At 40.1% G+C, this 15,708-nt stretch overlaps 1 pseudogene; it reads left to right on the top strand.

Moving 5' to 3' along the window:
- The window catches only part of LOC149161462 (protein trichome birefringence-like 24), a 49,971-nt pseudogene extending 34,471 nt beyond the window's left edge, over window positions 1-15,500 (top strand).
- The last annotated feature ends 208 nt before the right edge of the window (window positions 15,501-15,708 follow it).

The raw sequence follows: 15,708 nt of genomic DNA, 5'->3' as shown, positions 1-15,708 counted from the left end.
TCATAGTGATCTTCTTTGCCTGATGCTTTAAAAGCAGCTTCCCTTCTGTCTGATGGACCTCCCTTTCTCATTTCATAAGCAGTTAGAATTCCATGCAGCTGAGACATAGTGAGAACACGGAGATTTTCCTTTTCTTCTACTGCAGATACTTTAGATTCAAACTTGGGAGATAAAGATCTTAGAATCTTTTGAACTACTATAGTCTCTTTTATTTCTTCACCCAAATTTTTCATACAATTAACAATCTCATCTACTCGAAGAAAATAATTAGCCACACTTTCATCATTATACATCTTGAGAGTCTCATATTGAATCCTGAGAGTTTGAAGTTTAGCTTCTTTTACCTGTTCATCTCCTTCATAGCTAGTGATCATTTTGTCCCATATCTCTTTTGCTGATTTGAAGTGCATGACCTTCATGAACTCTGTTTGAGATATACTTCCTAATAGAGTACTGACTGCTTTTGCATTTGTTTCATACTGCTTTTTCTCAGCTGGATCTGTAGGAGTAACTGAAGGAAAGGCATAGCCTGATTCTACAATGTTCCAAACTTCTGTACCAAGAGATTGAAGATATGCAGTAACTCTTACCTTCCAATAATTGAAGTTTGTTCCACCGAAGACGGGTGGCCTGATTGATGCTTCTCTCTCGTAGTTGCTCATGATGAACGATCTACCTTCAAGCGATCAAGCTGTTCTGAAGGACCTGCTCTGATACCAATTGTTGGAAATAATACTGAGGGGGGGGGAATCAGTATTATCTAGCAATTTACCAAATCTTCCTTATTTGATCTTTTGAAATATTCTCGCATATCAGTACCATAAAACAATGAGCATGAATAAAGAAAATAGACAGTCACACCAAAGAACACAAGATGTAAGGTGGAAACCCAATGCGGGAGAAAAACCACCTGCTGCAATAATGTCTCTATCTTCTTTCAAGAAATTCTTTTTACAATGATTTTGTACTGGTGCAGTCCTTTACCAGCACGCAGGCTGCAACCTGCAAAGAGCTACAACTCTTTTTGTTTTCCAGACTTCTCCTGGAAGGGAGCTACAACCCCCTACTTCTTTTTCAAAATGATCAACAAGTATACAACAGATACAGTCTACTACAGATATCAGATCAGAAATTACAGAAACAACCCAGAACACCTTATGAACAGAAATATACAGTTAACAGATCATCTTGAGACAGGGATGCATATTTTCTTTCTGTGGCCTGCGACTGGACGCAGTATACCTTATGCTGTTCTGCGTGCAGACGCACTGTTACTTTTGCTTGTCTGCGACCGACGCACACATCAACACTATCGCGCCGCGTCTTTTGCTTCAGAGACGCACCCAATACCACAGTCGCGCCGCGTCCTTCGCTTCAGAGACGCACCTGATCCTTTACTGTACTGCGTCCCGGCGCACTTTCCCTTCACTGAATCTGCGTCCTTTTAGATATAGAAGATAAGAGGACTTCAGAACCAACCCAAACACTCAGATCCACAGATCTGATCATGCGCCATATAGATCGTAGTCCATTAGAAGATTTACCCTTAAAGATATGGACTAGATCACACCAAGAGATGATCAACCAAGATGATACTTAATCCAAATGAACTCCTTTGCTTTATATAGGCAAGCTTCTCCCCAAAGCGTGGAACAATACCACGAGCCGACACCATAGAAACACGCAACCGTCGGCTAGATACCACACAAGAAGCCCCCACGAGCTTTTCTCTACCTTGAAATGTGTGCACTGGGCGGACGCACCTTCTGAACGGCTGGCCAGCGTCCCTGGACGCGGGTTCTGTATGGAATACCTGCGGGGACGCACTTGCTGAACAAAATTTCCTGCGTCCTTCTTGATTTACCATCTGAAAGAGTTTGCCATCAAGTACAACACCTGAATCATAATGCCAACACTGAATTTTTCCTTCCTTCAGCCTAAGGCAGATTTAGGTGCTAACAGACTCCAAACACACTCAAAGGTCAAAGAGGGCTCATAATAGCTAAAAATTAAAAGTGGTCAGATTGATCTCGAACTAGCACCAGATCGAAGTGCTCATCGCCCTTAATCCAATGGTGTGAACGACACTCCAATCCGAGCTCGTATGAGGGACATAGAGCCAGTCAAAGTGGGCATTTGGGTGAGGTTTAATGGTTCTAAAAATTTATCGAGACCCGATGCACAGAATCTGGCCACCAAGCGGTTGAATTTTTCGAATGGTTAATTTGTCTAATAACCCTTATTTTAGACAAAATAAAAAAATAACCGATTGTTTTAACAAAACAAAAAAAAATCTAAAATAATAAGGTGGCGGGCCACCAACCCCGCCACCCCCCTAACGGCCATATGGTTTTAGTATATATTTAAAAAATACCAAATTTTGTTGATGGGCCACCAACCCCGCCAACCATTCCAGCACCATATATATACTAGCAATTTCCCCTAAAGGTGCAAAGATACACAAAAGATATGGAAGATTTTCGAAAATCATCTAGGCAAGATTTGGGAATATTTGCCTTTCATTATTGTGCTTGAAGTAGCAATTATTTCTTATAGTTATGCATAAAGCATCTTGAATGAATTATCACTAAAATATGTGAATTGTGCGTGTAGTTACAATATTTTTCCCAAATTTAAGGATTGGGAGAGTGGTACACTAAAAATCTGCTACTGTACATTTTAATTGCGACCATGTAGGGTCTGGAGATAATCCTAATAATGAAATATCAACATCGGAATAGAACGTTGAAAGCCATGCTAATCATGTAACTATTAGAAATCGACTAGAACAACCATGTGATTGTGAGGAAATGAATAGGTCAGTTTTTTGTTGGGTTTTGTTATATTCTTTCCACGTCTAGCTGATGTGCAGGGAGGTTGTAGCTCCCCCTATACGTTGTGTCAGGCACTGTCGGGGGGGTATGGATGGGGGGTAGTAGCCCCCTTGCAAGGGGTCTAGGGCAGTGCCCCAGGAAATTTTTTTTGGACCCTATATTACGTGGGCGGACCTACCTATGGTTTTGTGCATGGATGTCGCACATGGTTTTGGGAAATATGGTTTTCGGTCCATGGTATTTTGTAGATCCGGTCAAGGGAAATCTGGTTATGTTCTAATCTAGGGTTTATGGATGCTTCGACATGTATATATATGAAAAATCAATCTGGTAGTCTCCGTTTTGGAATCTAGTGGAAAATCTCTGTGTATATCTGTTTTATGTTTTATGCTCTCACCATTGTTTATTTTTTCTTTTTAGAATACGTATGTAGATGATTTCTATACGGGGTTAAAACCTACATTTGGTTTCAGATCTATTTTGGCTTCAAGGGGACGCCTTTGCTGCTGAGGGATTTTTTGCTCGAGCCTGTGGTAAACCCTGCTCAGTGGGAGACCTGTGGAATCGATTCTTGTGGTGAAAGAAGATAGTGAGCAGTGGAAAGATAGAGACCAATAAATTTAATGGTCAGATTTTTTATTTGTGGAAACTCAAGATGGAGGATCTGTTGGTGGATAAAGATCAGTGGATCGCAGTGGATCCGGCTACTAAACCAATGGCAATGTCTGATGAAGACTAAAAGAAGTTGGATCAGAAGGAAAAAAGCACAATGCGATTATGTGTATCAGATTTAGTATTGCTTAATGTATTAGGGGAAGCTACAGTGAAGGCTTTGTGGGACAAGTTAGGGACTTTGTACCAATCTAAGTCTTTGGTGAATAAACTGTTCCTACGCAAAAAGTTGTATAACCTCAGGATGAAAGATGGAGACTCAGTGACAGAGCATCTGAATGCATTTAATATTGTGGTAAATCAATTATTATATGTTGATATTAAAATTTCAGATGAAGATAAGTGCATCTGTTTATTGTGTTCTCTACCAAATTCGTGGGATAGTCTGGTTTTCACAATAGGCAGCAATGTAACTGCCTTGCAGTTTAATGAAATAGTCTCATCCTTGTTGTTGGAGGAGATGAGATGGAAAAATATAGAAGGCCAAAATGGTGATGCCTTATCTATACGAGGACGGTCCTATAACAGAAACAAAAATAAGTCCTCGAGTGGGAGATCTAAATCTAGAGGAAGATCTAATCTCTAGGAAAACCTATAAAGGTGTGCTAGAAAAGTGGAAAGGAAGGGCACTACAAAAGGGAATGTAAATCTAAAGCTCCTAAGAAAGGAAAGGGATATGATGAAGCCCCTTCTGCAGAGGCAAAAACCACCTCAGATGAAGGTGTGGATGTACTAGGCTTCTTCTTTAAGTACACATGTAGATCATGAGGCATGGTTGATTGACTCAGGTGCATCCTTTCACTTCACTCCCCATAGAGAGTGGTTCTGCGAGTATGAGAAATATGGTGGTGGTGATGTCTTCTTAGGGGATGATAGGAATGCTAGAATCATTAGTCATGAAAAAGTCAAGTTGAAGTTGCAAGCTGGAAGGATTAGAACACTTTCGAGTGTTCTACATATTCCTTTATTGGCCAAAAATCTGATTTTTGTAAGCAAGCTAGATGATGCAGGTGTAAAAATAGTGTTCGAGAAAGATACCTTCAAGATGGTTTGGGGAGCAGTGGTATTGATGTGGGGAGTTCGGGTTAGAACTCTGTACAAGATGCAAGTGTTGAAAATAGCAACAAGAAATGCTAAATATAGAAATGCTAAAAATAGCATTGCTATAAATAGCATTTCAGGATACATTCCAATTTTAGTTAGTCCCTGAACTAAAATTGAGAATTAGAATTCGAATTTGATCGTAGCAGTTTTTTGAAAAATAATTAATTAATTCATCTTGAGTTAATTAGTTGGAGAAAATCAAACATGAATCTATGTGAAGACATGCATCAGTTATCCCTTTTATTGAGGAAGTTATCCCTTAATTAAGGAGATCAGGATGAGTTGTACTTTGAGTTGTAATTAGTTAGCTCAGTTAACTAAGTTAAGTCCAGTTAGATTAGTTCCAACAATTTGTGGAACTGATTGTGAGTTCAGTTATTTAATGCATGCATGCATGTAACTAGTGTACTTTAGATAACTGAATATTCTCTCATAAATAACTCATCCATGTCAATTCAGTCAGAGACCCAGTTGAGATCAGAGGAAGGGACAGTGTACTATTAGTTGCAGGAATATTCCCATGAGGATATCTCTTGCATGCAGAAGGAATTCATTAATTGAGGATTGCGCAGTTATTTCTGAGTTTGGTGAGTTGTATGAGAGGTGAATCCACACAGGTGGCAGCCAGAGGACCCAGGGGAAACTGCACAAGGAAATAGGAGGCTTGGAGGACTAAAGGAAGGCATATGTTGTGTCTATTCAATCTATGAGCAACATTGAGGGATTGTACTGAGAGCTGGATAGCTTGTGAGCTAAAGCTTTGTGTAATCCAAAGATATTTCCACTTGTATGGTAATACAGATAGCGGGGTTTTTTAGCTGAGGCTTTACCCAGAGTATTCTTCTGTGTTCATGTGTGATCGATTTCTCATTCTTTGTTATATGTGTTCTATTTGATCTTGCTCAAAATCGATTAAACTTCTGCAAGTTTGTTTGTAGAAGTAGGTCAAGTATTTTGCTTTAGTATATTGCATTATCAGGTGATCTACAGTGAGAAATTATACATGGTATCGGAGCAAAGGTGATCAAAGCATAGAACAGTGTACAAAGAAGGGAGAAGTTCAAAGTTTGAAGTTCCTGATTATAGAAATCAAATTCTTATCACATCTCAAATTTCACCAATGGCGTTCAACGGTTTGAGACTCGAGTATGCCCTGGATGGCAACTCAAATCATATAGCCTGGAAGGATTGCATGGAAGCGGTATTAGAGGACAACGGTTTGAATGACTTCATTGATCAAGAAGTCACCAAGATAGCAGCAGCTAATGCCCAAGAATTGGCGGAATGGAAGAAATGTGTGGCTAGAGCGAGGAGGATCCTTCTGGAGGGAGTTCGAGACCACATTGTCTCGAGTCTCCATGGGAAGGAGACACCGTTTTCAATTTGGAAAACATTGAAGGATATATATCAGAACAACAGCGATCAGAGAAGTTGGCGCTGAAAGACAAGCTTCAGAAAATCAAGTGTGAAAAGGGTGACACAATCTCTACATATCTGAATAAGCTCACCACCTGCAGGGATGAGTTTGGAAGTGTAGGAATCATGACAGCTGATGATGACATGGTGAGTCTTGCTCTCCTCGGTCTTCCTAAGAGCTGGCATAGCTACCAAGACTCAGTAAATAGAAGAGAGAAATTGCCAGATTGGGAACGGCTGTGGTCGGATTTGATGTAGGAGGAGATAAGGAGAAGCACCAAAGATGGTTCTTCATCAAAGCATGATGATGAAGAAAATCTAGCCTTAGCGAGTAAGGTGAGGAAAGGGAAAGAGAAGGTTTCCCATTCCAAATCGAGTTCTTCCCATGGTGGGAAGAATATTGACAAATCAAAAGTGCGATGCTTTCATTGTCATGAGGTGGGCCATTATGCAACAAATTATCCACAGAAGAAATCCAAGAAGGGATCCTTGAAAGGATTAGATGGTGAGGCACTGGCCTCACAGTTCAAATTGGACTTCACCCTCATCGCATGCATCGTTTCATCGATGGTGGGATGTTTTTGGTACTTGGACAGTGGAGCCTCATTCCAAATGATTGGCGACAAGAGTCTATTCAGTACCTTGGAGGAGAAGGACCTCCAAATGCGCATAGAGATGGGCAATGATGGAAAGTTTTGTGTTTCAGGTGAAGGCACGGTTGTGTTTCAAAGGGAGCATGAAGCTCCTCTCACCCTTACTGATGTAAAGTATGTTCCTAGTCTAAAGAAGAACCTGGTATCCGTCGTTATGTTGGAAGACAAAGGCTATGATGTAGTCTTTAGTAAAGGAAAGGCATTCCTGAGACACATCGGCACTGGATAGACCAAGAGGATTGGGATTCGAGTAAAGAATCTCTACAAGCTGGAGGTAGATGACTGTGCTGCATTGAGTTCCAAAGCAGAGTTGGTGCAAAGCCAAGATATTGGCAAGCTATGGCATAGAAGATTGGGCCACTTGCACCATGGGGCCTTGAAGATCATGCAGCAGATTTCTACTGGACTTCCCAAGGGTAAACTGGAGCAAGTGGATACATGCAAAGGTTGTACCTTGGGTAAGTATGCAAAATCTTCCTTTCAGGATCGAGACAGTCGAGCTGGAGCAATCCTAGAGTGAGTTCATACAGATGTGTGTGGACCATTCTCGACAACCTCCACTGCTAAACAAAGGTACTATGTTATTTTCATTGATGATTTTTCTCGTAGATGTTGGATCTACTTCATGCAGAAGAAGGATCAAACCTTCTCAAGGTTTTGTGAGTTCAAAGCCTTGGTTGAGAAAGAATCTGGAAATAAAATAAGGGCCTTGCAAAGCGACAATGGTGGAGAGTATGTCTCTCAACAGTTTAAGGACTTCTGTGCAGTAGAAGGAATTAAACGGGAGTTGCCGGCAGCCCATAACCCACAACAGAATGGGGTGGTCGAGAGGAAGAACAGAATGATTGTGGGAGCAGCTCAGGCGATGCTGCATGACCAAGGACTACCACTTCATTTGTGGGATGAGGCATGCAATACATTAGTATACTTGCAGAATAGAATCCTGCATCGTATACTGGGGATGAAGACACCAGAGGAGGATTTCTCTGGGAAGAGACTAGATGCGAGTCACTTCAGGATCTTTAGATCATCGGTATTTTGCCATGTGACCAAAGATGCCCGGAAGAAGCTAGAGCCAACAGCTGAGTTGGGGATACTTGTGGGGTACACTTATACACCCCACAACTATCGGGTGTTCTTGCCTACCAGTCAGAGGAAAATGGCATGCAGAAATCTGAAGTTCAACGAGAAAAGGTACATGTGAGTATCCCTTGAGAGGGAGCTCAAGTTGCATGCAGAGGAGGAACTTTTGGTTCTTAAGGAGGAGGAACCTCAAACTGATGCGAAGCAGCTGCATGCAGAGGATCTAGGAGTGGAGACATCCACTCATGCAGAGTCTTCCAAAGATGGGCGGAAACGCTTAAGGGAAGTTGAAAGATTGATGATGGGCGTGAGAAAGAATGTGGGACAGCCATATTCTTAGTGCAGACAGAGGAAATCACCTGAGCGGTACACTGGTTACATGGCCCTGGTTGGGGAATGTATAGATACTGAACCATCTTCCTTTGAGGAAGCAGTGCAGCATCCAGTCTAGGTTGATGCTATGGTGGAGGAGTATGACTCCATAGTTTACAACAGTGTTTGGGATGTTGTTCCAATATCGGAGGAAAAGTCAGTGGTAAGTTCCCGATGGCTTTACAAGGTAAAGCAAGCAACTGATGGTAGTGTTGAGAAACATAAGGCAAGGTTTGTTGCTCGTGGTTTCTCACAGGTCAAGGGGATCGACTATGATGAGACTTTTTCTCCTGTAGCAAGGTACTCATCTATCAGATCGATGTTGGCACTATCAGCACAGATGGGTTGGAAGATCCATCAGATGGATGTGAAGACTGTGTTCCTCAATGGCAAGATTGATGAAGAGGTGTACATAGAGCAGCCGGAAGGATTTTAGACCTTCGATCATGAGTCGCATGTGTGTCGACTCAAGAGAGCTTTGTACAGGCTGAAGTAAGCACCTCGTGCTTGGTACACCAGTATCGACAGTTATTTCACTGGGTTGGGCTTCACAAAAAGTGAAGCAGATTCGAACCTTTACCACATCATGGTAGAAGGTAAGCCATTGATCGTTGTTCTTTATGTTGATGATCTGATATTGACAGGTGATGATCAATTAATCAAGTCTTGAAAGGAGGACCTTGCAAGAGAGTTCGAGATGAAAGACATGGGTCTCATGCACTACTTTCTAGGCATGGAGGTGTGGCAGAAATATGGGGAAGTGTTTGTGTCTCAAGGCAAGTATGCCAATGAGATACTCAGGAGATTCCACATGGAGAAGTGCAAGCCCATGCAGACTCCTCTAGCAGGTAACTAGAGGAAGGAGGATGCTACTTCAGGTGAGGTAGTAGCTGCTACTGTTTATCGGCAGCTTGTGGGTTCATTGATGTATTTAGTGAACACACGACCAGATTTGTGCTTTGCGGTGAACCAGCTGAGTCAAGCTATGGTTCAGCCTACCAAGCTGTTTTGGAAGGTAGCAAAGCATGTGCTAAGATACCTCAGAGGCACATCTCAGTATGGATTATGGTACAGACGGACAAAGGGAGTGAAGCTTCAGGGCTTCACAGATGCAGATTGGGCAGGGAGTCCATCAGATCGGAAGAGCACTTCAGGAGGAATTTTCAACCTTGGTTCAGCTACAGTTTCTTGGTACAGTAGGAAACAAAGGTCATTTTCACTTAGCTCAGCAGAGGCTGAATACATGGCTGCTAGTCAGGAAGCATGTGAGGCCATTTGGATGCGGAAAATTCTAGTTGGATTGTTTGATCAGAGGATGGATCCAACTGTGATCTATTGCGATAATCAGAGTTGTATCAAACTCTTTGAGAATCCAGTATTTCATGATAGGTCCAAGCACATCGATATCCAGTATCATCATCTTCGAGAATGTGTGGTGAAGAGGATCATGTTGTTGCAGCATGTTTCGATCGAGGAGAAGGATTCAGATATTTTGACTAAGGCATTGTCAAAATGCAAATTTGAGTTCTAGAGAGACAGGATTGGGGTGACAGATAATCCCTTTCTTGTTGAGAGGCAGTGTTGAAAATAACAACAAGAAATGCTAAATATAGAAATGCTAAAAATAGCATTGCTATAAATAGCATTTCGGGATACATTCCAATTTAGTTAGTCCCTAAACTAAAATTGAGAATTAAAATTCGAAATTGATCTTAGCAGCTGTTTGAAAAATAATTAATTAATTCATCTTGAGTTAATTAGTTGGAGAAAATCAAACATGAAGTCTATGTGAAAACATTCAACAGTTATCCCTTTGATTGAAGAAGTTATCCCTTAATTAAGGAGATCAGGATGTGTTGTACTTTGAGTTGTAATTAGTTAGCTTAGTTAACTGAGTTAAGTCCAGTTAGATTAGTTCCAACAGTTTGTGGAACTAATTGTGAGTTCAGTTAGTTAATGCATGCATGCATGTAACTAGTGTACCTCAGATAACTGAATATTATCTCATAAATAACTCATGCATGTCAGTTCAGTCAAAGACCCAGTTGAGATTAGAGGAAGGGATAGTGTACTATCAGTTGCAAGAATATTCCCATGAGGATATCTCTTGCATGCAGAAGGAATTCATGCCTTGAGGATTGCGCAATTATTTTTGAGTTTGGTGAGTTGTGTGAGAGGTGAATTCACACAGGTGGCAGCGAGAGGACCCAGGAGAAACTGCACAAGGAAATAGGAGGCTTGGAGGACTGAAGGAAGGCATATGTTGTGTCTATTCAGTCTATGAGCAACATTGAGGGATTGTACTGAGATCTGGATAGCTTGTGAGCTAAAGCTTTGTGTAATTTGGAGATATTTCCACTTGTATGATAATACAGATAGCTGGGTTTTTGAGCTGAGGCTTTCCCCAGAGTATTCCTCTGTGTTCATGTGTGATTTATTTCTCATTCTCTGTTATATGTGTTCTATTTGATCTTGCTCAAAATCGATTAAGCTTCTGCAAGTTTGTTTGTAGAAGTAGATCAAGTATTTGGCTTTAGTATATTGCATTATTAGGTGATCTACAATGAGAAATTCTACAACAAGGTAGCACTATTATTGATGGGTGCAACAGTTCTGTTGTTCCTAAAAGTGGAGCAGAAAATATAGTGGTCTCTAGAGAAAAGACCATGCTATGGCATCAAAGGCTTGGACATATTGGAGAGAAGGGCCTTTGAATACTTCATGGTAAAGGTATGGTAGAAGGTATGTCTAATAGCTCTTTGTATTTTGATTTCTATGAAAATTATGTATATGGGAATCATAATCGGGTGAGTTTCCCCTCTGGTGGTAAGAGGGCAAAACAAATATTAGAGCTTGTGCATAGTGATGTGTTTGGACCTGTGTCGGTTCCATCACCTGGAAAGTCTATGTAATATGTATCATTTATAGATGACTTCTCAAGGAATACATGGATATATTTCCTCGAGAAGAAACCTAAAGTCTTTGACAGGTTTAAAGAATTTAAGGCTCTAGTGGAAAACGTGGGGACTTCACTGGGGGAGAAATACCATACCACCTGGGTTCATATTGGGAGATAGTTATTAAGGAAAAAATGACATAATATATTGGGGGATATAGAGGGGGTAGAGAGTTTTTATATTGGCAGGTATAAAAAATGGAGGCCAAAGTTAATGAAAAAATATGAAGGGGTATAAAAAATGTTAATGAAAAAATGGATACCTACAATATCTAGTGAAAGTAGGGGTATTTAAAATGAGAAAGTGTAATGGGTTCGTATTGGTAGGGGGTTAAATAATGTGATTTTTAGAGGTATTTTTCAATATGTAGTAAAATTAAGGGTATTGTTTAATATGCCACGAACACATGTGATACATCAGAGGTTCATTGAGTGAAGCCCCCGTGGTGGAAAACTAGACAGAGAAGAAGATAAAGGTGATGAGGATAGATAACGGTGGGTATTTTTGCAAGAAGGAATTTGAAGAGTTTTGTAAGAAGTGTGTTATAACACGGCAAAATACTACTCCATACACACATGAGAAAAATGGAGTTGTAGAAAGAATGAACAAGACGTTGATGGAAAGGGCAAGAATCATGCTCAATGGTGTCAGGTTAGGACAAGAATTCTGGGCAGAGGTGGTGGAGACTGCATGTTACCTGGTCAACAGATCACCTTCATCATCGTTGGAGGATAAGACTCCACAAGAGGTATGGACTAGTAAGAAACCTTCTCTTTCACATCTGAGGGTATTTGGATGTGATGCATATGTACATGTTCCAAAGGAGAAAAGAACAAAGTTGAATAGTAAATCTAAAAAGTGCATCTTTATTGGATATAAGGATGGTTTAAAAGGTTATAAGATTTGGAACCCAAAAACAAGGTTGTGTACAACTGAGATGTGGTGTTTAGAGAGGTGAAAGATGTTATTAAACATGAAGTCCTACCGAAGGAACTGAGAAGATAGCATTTGAGCTAAAGGAGGAAGAATTAAACACTACAGCAGAAGAGGAATCAGAAGATGAAGAGCCACAAACTCCGCTGTGAGAAGATTAGTTCCAGAAAGAAGGCAGCCAGAAAGGTATAGTCCATCTGCTTTCTATTCAAATTTTTCTTTATCTATTACTAATGATGATCCCAGAACTATGAAGGGATCAATAGATTCAGAGGATGGCAAACTCTGGAAGGAGGCCATGGTTGATGAAATGGAATCTTTGCACAAAAATGAGGCTTGGAATCTGGTGGAGTTGTTGGCTGGAAGGAAACCCATTGGCAGAAAATTGGTGTTCAAGAAGAAGATGAATGCAGAAGGAAAGGTGGAGAAATACAAAGCTCGGTTGGTAGAGAAAGTTTATTCCTAGGTGTTGGGAATTGATTTGGTGATATTTTATCTCTTGTTGCCAAGGTAGATTCTATTAGATTAATTTTATTTGTTGTTGTTGCTTTTGATTTTGAGGTAGAATAGATGGATGCGAAGAGAACATTTCTTCACAGGGATCTGGAAGAAGAGATCTACATGAAGCAACCTAAAGGCTTTGCGGTGAAGGGTAAGAAAGAACTGGTATGAAAGTTAAAAAACTCTTTGTATGGGTTAAAAAAGTCACCAAGGATGTGGTATCATAAATTTGATACATGTATACGAGGACTTGGCTTCACCAGAAGCAAAGCAGATCACTGTTTGTATTTTAAATTAATTGGTGATCGTGTTATTTATTTAGTCTTGTATGTGGATGATATATTGCTGGTTGGAAATGACAAAGAAATTATCCAGGATTTGAAGACCCAATTATCCTCCAAATTTGACATGAAAGATCTTGGTGCTGCAAACTATATTTTGGGCATGGAAATTAAACGAGATCGGGTAGAGAAGAAGCTCTGGTTAAACCAGAGGAAGTATGTCTAGACAATACTACAAAGGTTTAATATGCAGGATAGTAAACCGATGAAGGTTCCTATTCCTGTGGGAGTAAAGTTATTCGTTGAACAGTGTCCCAAGACACAAGAAGAGGAAGAGGACATGTCCCATGTTCCATATGAAAGTGCAATCGGTAGTTTGATGTATGCAATGGTCTGTATTAGACCAGATATTGCACATGTAGTGGGAGTATTGAGCAGGTTTATGTCAAAACCAGGGAAGGAGCATTGGACAACAATGAAGCGGGTTTTCAGGTATTTGCGTGGCACTAGTGATTATGGTTTGTGCTACCAAGGAAGACCAGGATTGGACAGAGTTTTGGACATTCGTGGCTTTGTTGATGCAAACTGGGCTGGAGATCTAGATCAGAGAAGATCTACAAGTGGGTATGTGTTTAACCTATTTGGAGGTGCAGTTAGTTGAATGAGTAAGAGACAATCTGTATTGGCATTTTCAACTACAGAGGCGGAATACATGCGAGCCACTCATGCAATAAAGGAAGCAGTTTGGTTGCAGAGATTGTGTTCAAGTATGGGGTTAGTATAGCGAGCTATAAGGATAGACTGTGACAACCAAAGTCCAATTTTCTTGGCAAAGAACCCTGCTTATCATTCAAAGGAAAAGCACATTGATGTTCAGTATCACTTTGTGAGGGATATGGTAGAGGACAAAAAGGTGTTGCTGGTAAAGGTGGACACTTTGAAGAATATTGTAGATGCGTTGACAATGTTTGTGAGCACTGAGAAGTTCTCTTGGTGTAGAGAAACAATGGGCGTTGCGGGGATGGATCAATGACTAAGCTCTCATGTGGCCCCTGTGGAAAGAAAACAAGAAGTAGGATAATGTTGGGTTGTGTTATATTCTTTCCACGACTAGCCCATGCTGCCCTGGACCCCGTGTAGGGGGGCTACTACCCCCCTGTATACCCCCCGACAGGGCTCAATGTGGTGATTCCCTTGAAATGGTCCCTATAGAGAGTGTTGCTACCCTATCATCATCCGAGTCAACTCAGAAATATCTTTAGTTTTCCATGTAATTAGTAGCAGTCAGTTTATCCAAGCTATGCCATGAATTTGAAAATATTTAAGTAAATATTTCTAGGCTAAGAAAAGTCCATAAGTTGACACTTACAATTTTCTTCATATAAACATAATAGTGAAAGTTTACAAGTTATCCTTGAACCCATGGTTCGAAGGCTTGCATTCTGTGGGGTCTATTTCTACTTATTGTTTGGCTTTCAATTGTGAGGTCTATTTCTACTTATTTTCTAGCTTGCAGTTTTTGGGGAAACAGTGTAGTTTTTGGTGCAGTTTCTTGTGCCATTTGACAATTCCATGTTTCTAGTTTTGATTAGAAATGGTTTTTCCACCCTAGTGTGGTGAATCCAGTAATAGAGTTGATCACATTCATGGTTGTGCTAGTGATTATTAAGTCTCTCACACTTTTTGTCTATGTTTCTTTTGATTTTTAGGGACTCCATTAGAATAATTCCTGCGTAGACTAAGAGGAGGCAAATCGTAATATAATGCAATCTCTATTGTGTATGATTTCTCATGTATGTTTGAACATCAAAACAACCCATTAAAAATCAAGAAGGTTGTTATCTTTATATTCATATGGTTTTCTTGTATTTTTGTCCAATTGAAAATGTATTCAGTACGTGCATGTAGAACATCCTCAAACCATATATAAAGATGAAGTTAATGTACATGTGCACTGATACTTTTTCATGATATAAATTTACTTTGATGGTACTCTAGTCACCGTATATAGTAAAAACCATAGAGGCGGAGTTTAAGGGCATCCCTCAAGGAGTAATCAAGCTTCATTTCGATGTTTTAGACCCAAAGTGGGTGATTGTGCTACCAAATATGGATGTCATCATTCTATCCTTTGGCCAATGGTTTCTAAGATCAAGTGTCTACATTATGAAATATGAGGTAGTGGGTTGTCACAAGTGTCAAGAAATTAAAGCCAAGCAATTGGGCTTCTATTTTTCCTTCAGACATGTTATTCAAGATGCACTCAATGGGATTCGCTTATTGCTAGGTTTCAAAGGCATTTCCTTCTTGTAATCTTTCACATTAGACCATTTTGAAAATGGCCAGTGGGACTCAAGAGGCACATGCAATAGGATAGTGCCCTACAAAAAAGGATGAGGTAAAGCTTAACGATGTTGAGAAAGAGATGCACAAGATAGTTGTGGATGAGTTCAAGTATGGAACAAAGGAAGAGGCTCCCAATGGCCCAATTGCAAAGTTGGTTGATACATACTGCAGTCTACATAAGTCATATGTGTGGCCAAGAAAATAGAGGGACATTGATTTTATATCAAAGAGTCGAAATAATCAGAATGTTGCAATTAGTCTGTTCCAATTGACTGCCTGCATTGGTGATTTCCTTTCCCAATCGATACATAGAATGAAATTTTATTGCAAATGAGCAAGGATATTTAATGATTTCCTTTCATAAATGTTATCCATGATTCCTTTCCTTTATTCTATCTCAAATAGTTTTTACCTTAGCATTAGTGCATCATTTATTTTTTCCATAAATAACAATAGGAGCTAAACTCCAAAGATCCCATTATTTCATTATGTTCATGGAAAGATGCATCTAATATTATCCTATTCCTATGACACGTGTTAAATTTCCTATTTAGAA

This window comes from Pinus tabuliformis, chromosome 5_2 (genome assembly GCF_031772625.1).
Source record: "Pinus tabuliformis cultivar Carrire ecotype Pingquan chromosome 5_2, CPIR1, whole genome shotgun sequence".
NCBI lineage: Eukaryota > Viridiplantae > Streptophyta > Pinopsida > Pinales > Pinaceae > Pinus > Pinus tabuliformis.
This window is presented reverse-complemented; position numbering and strand designations above follow the sequence as displayed.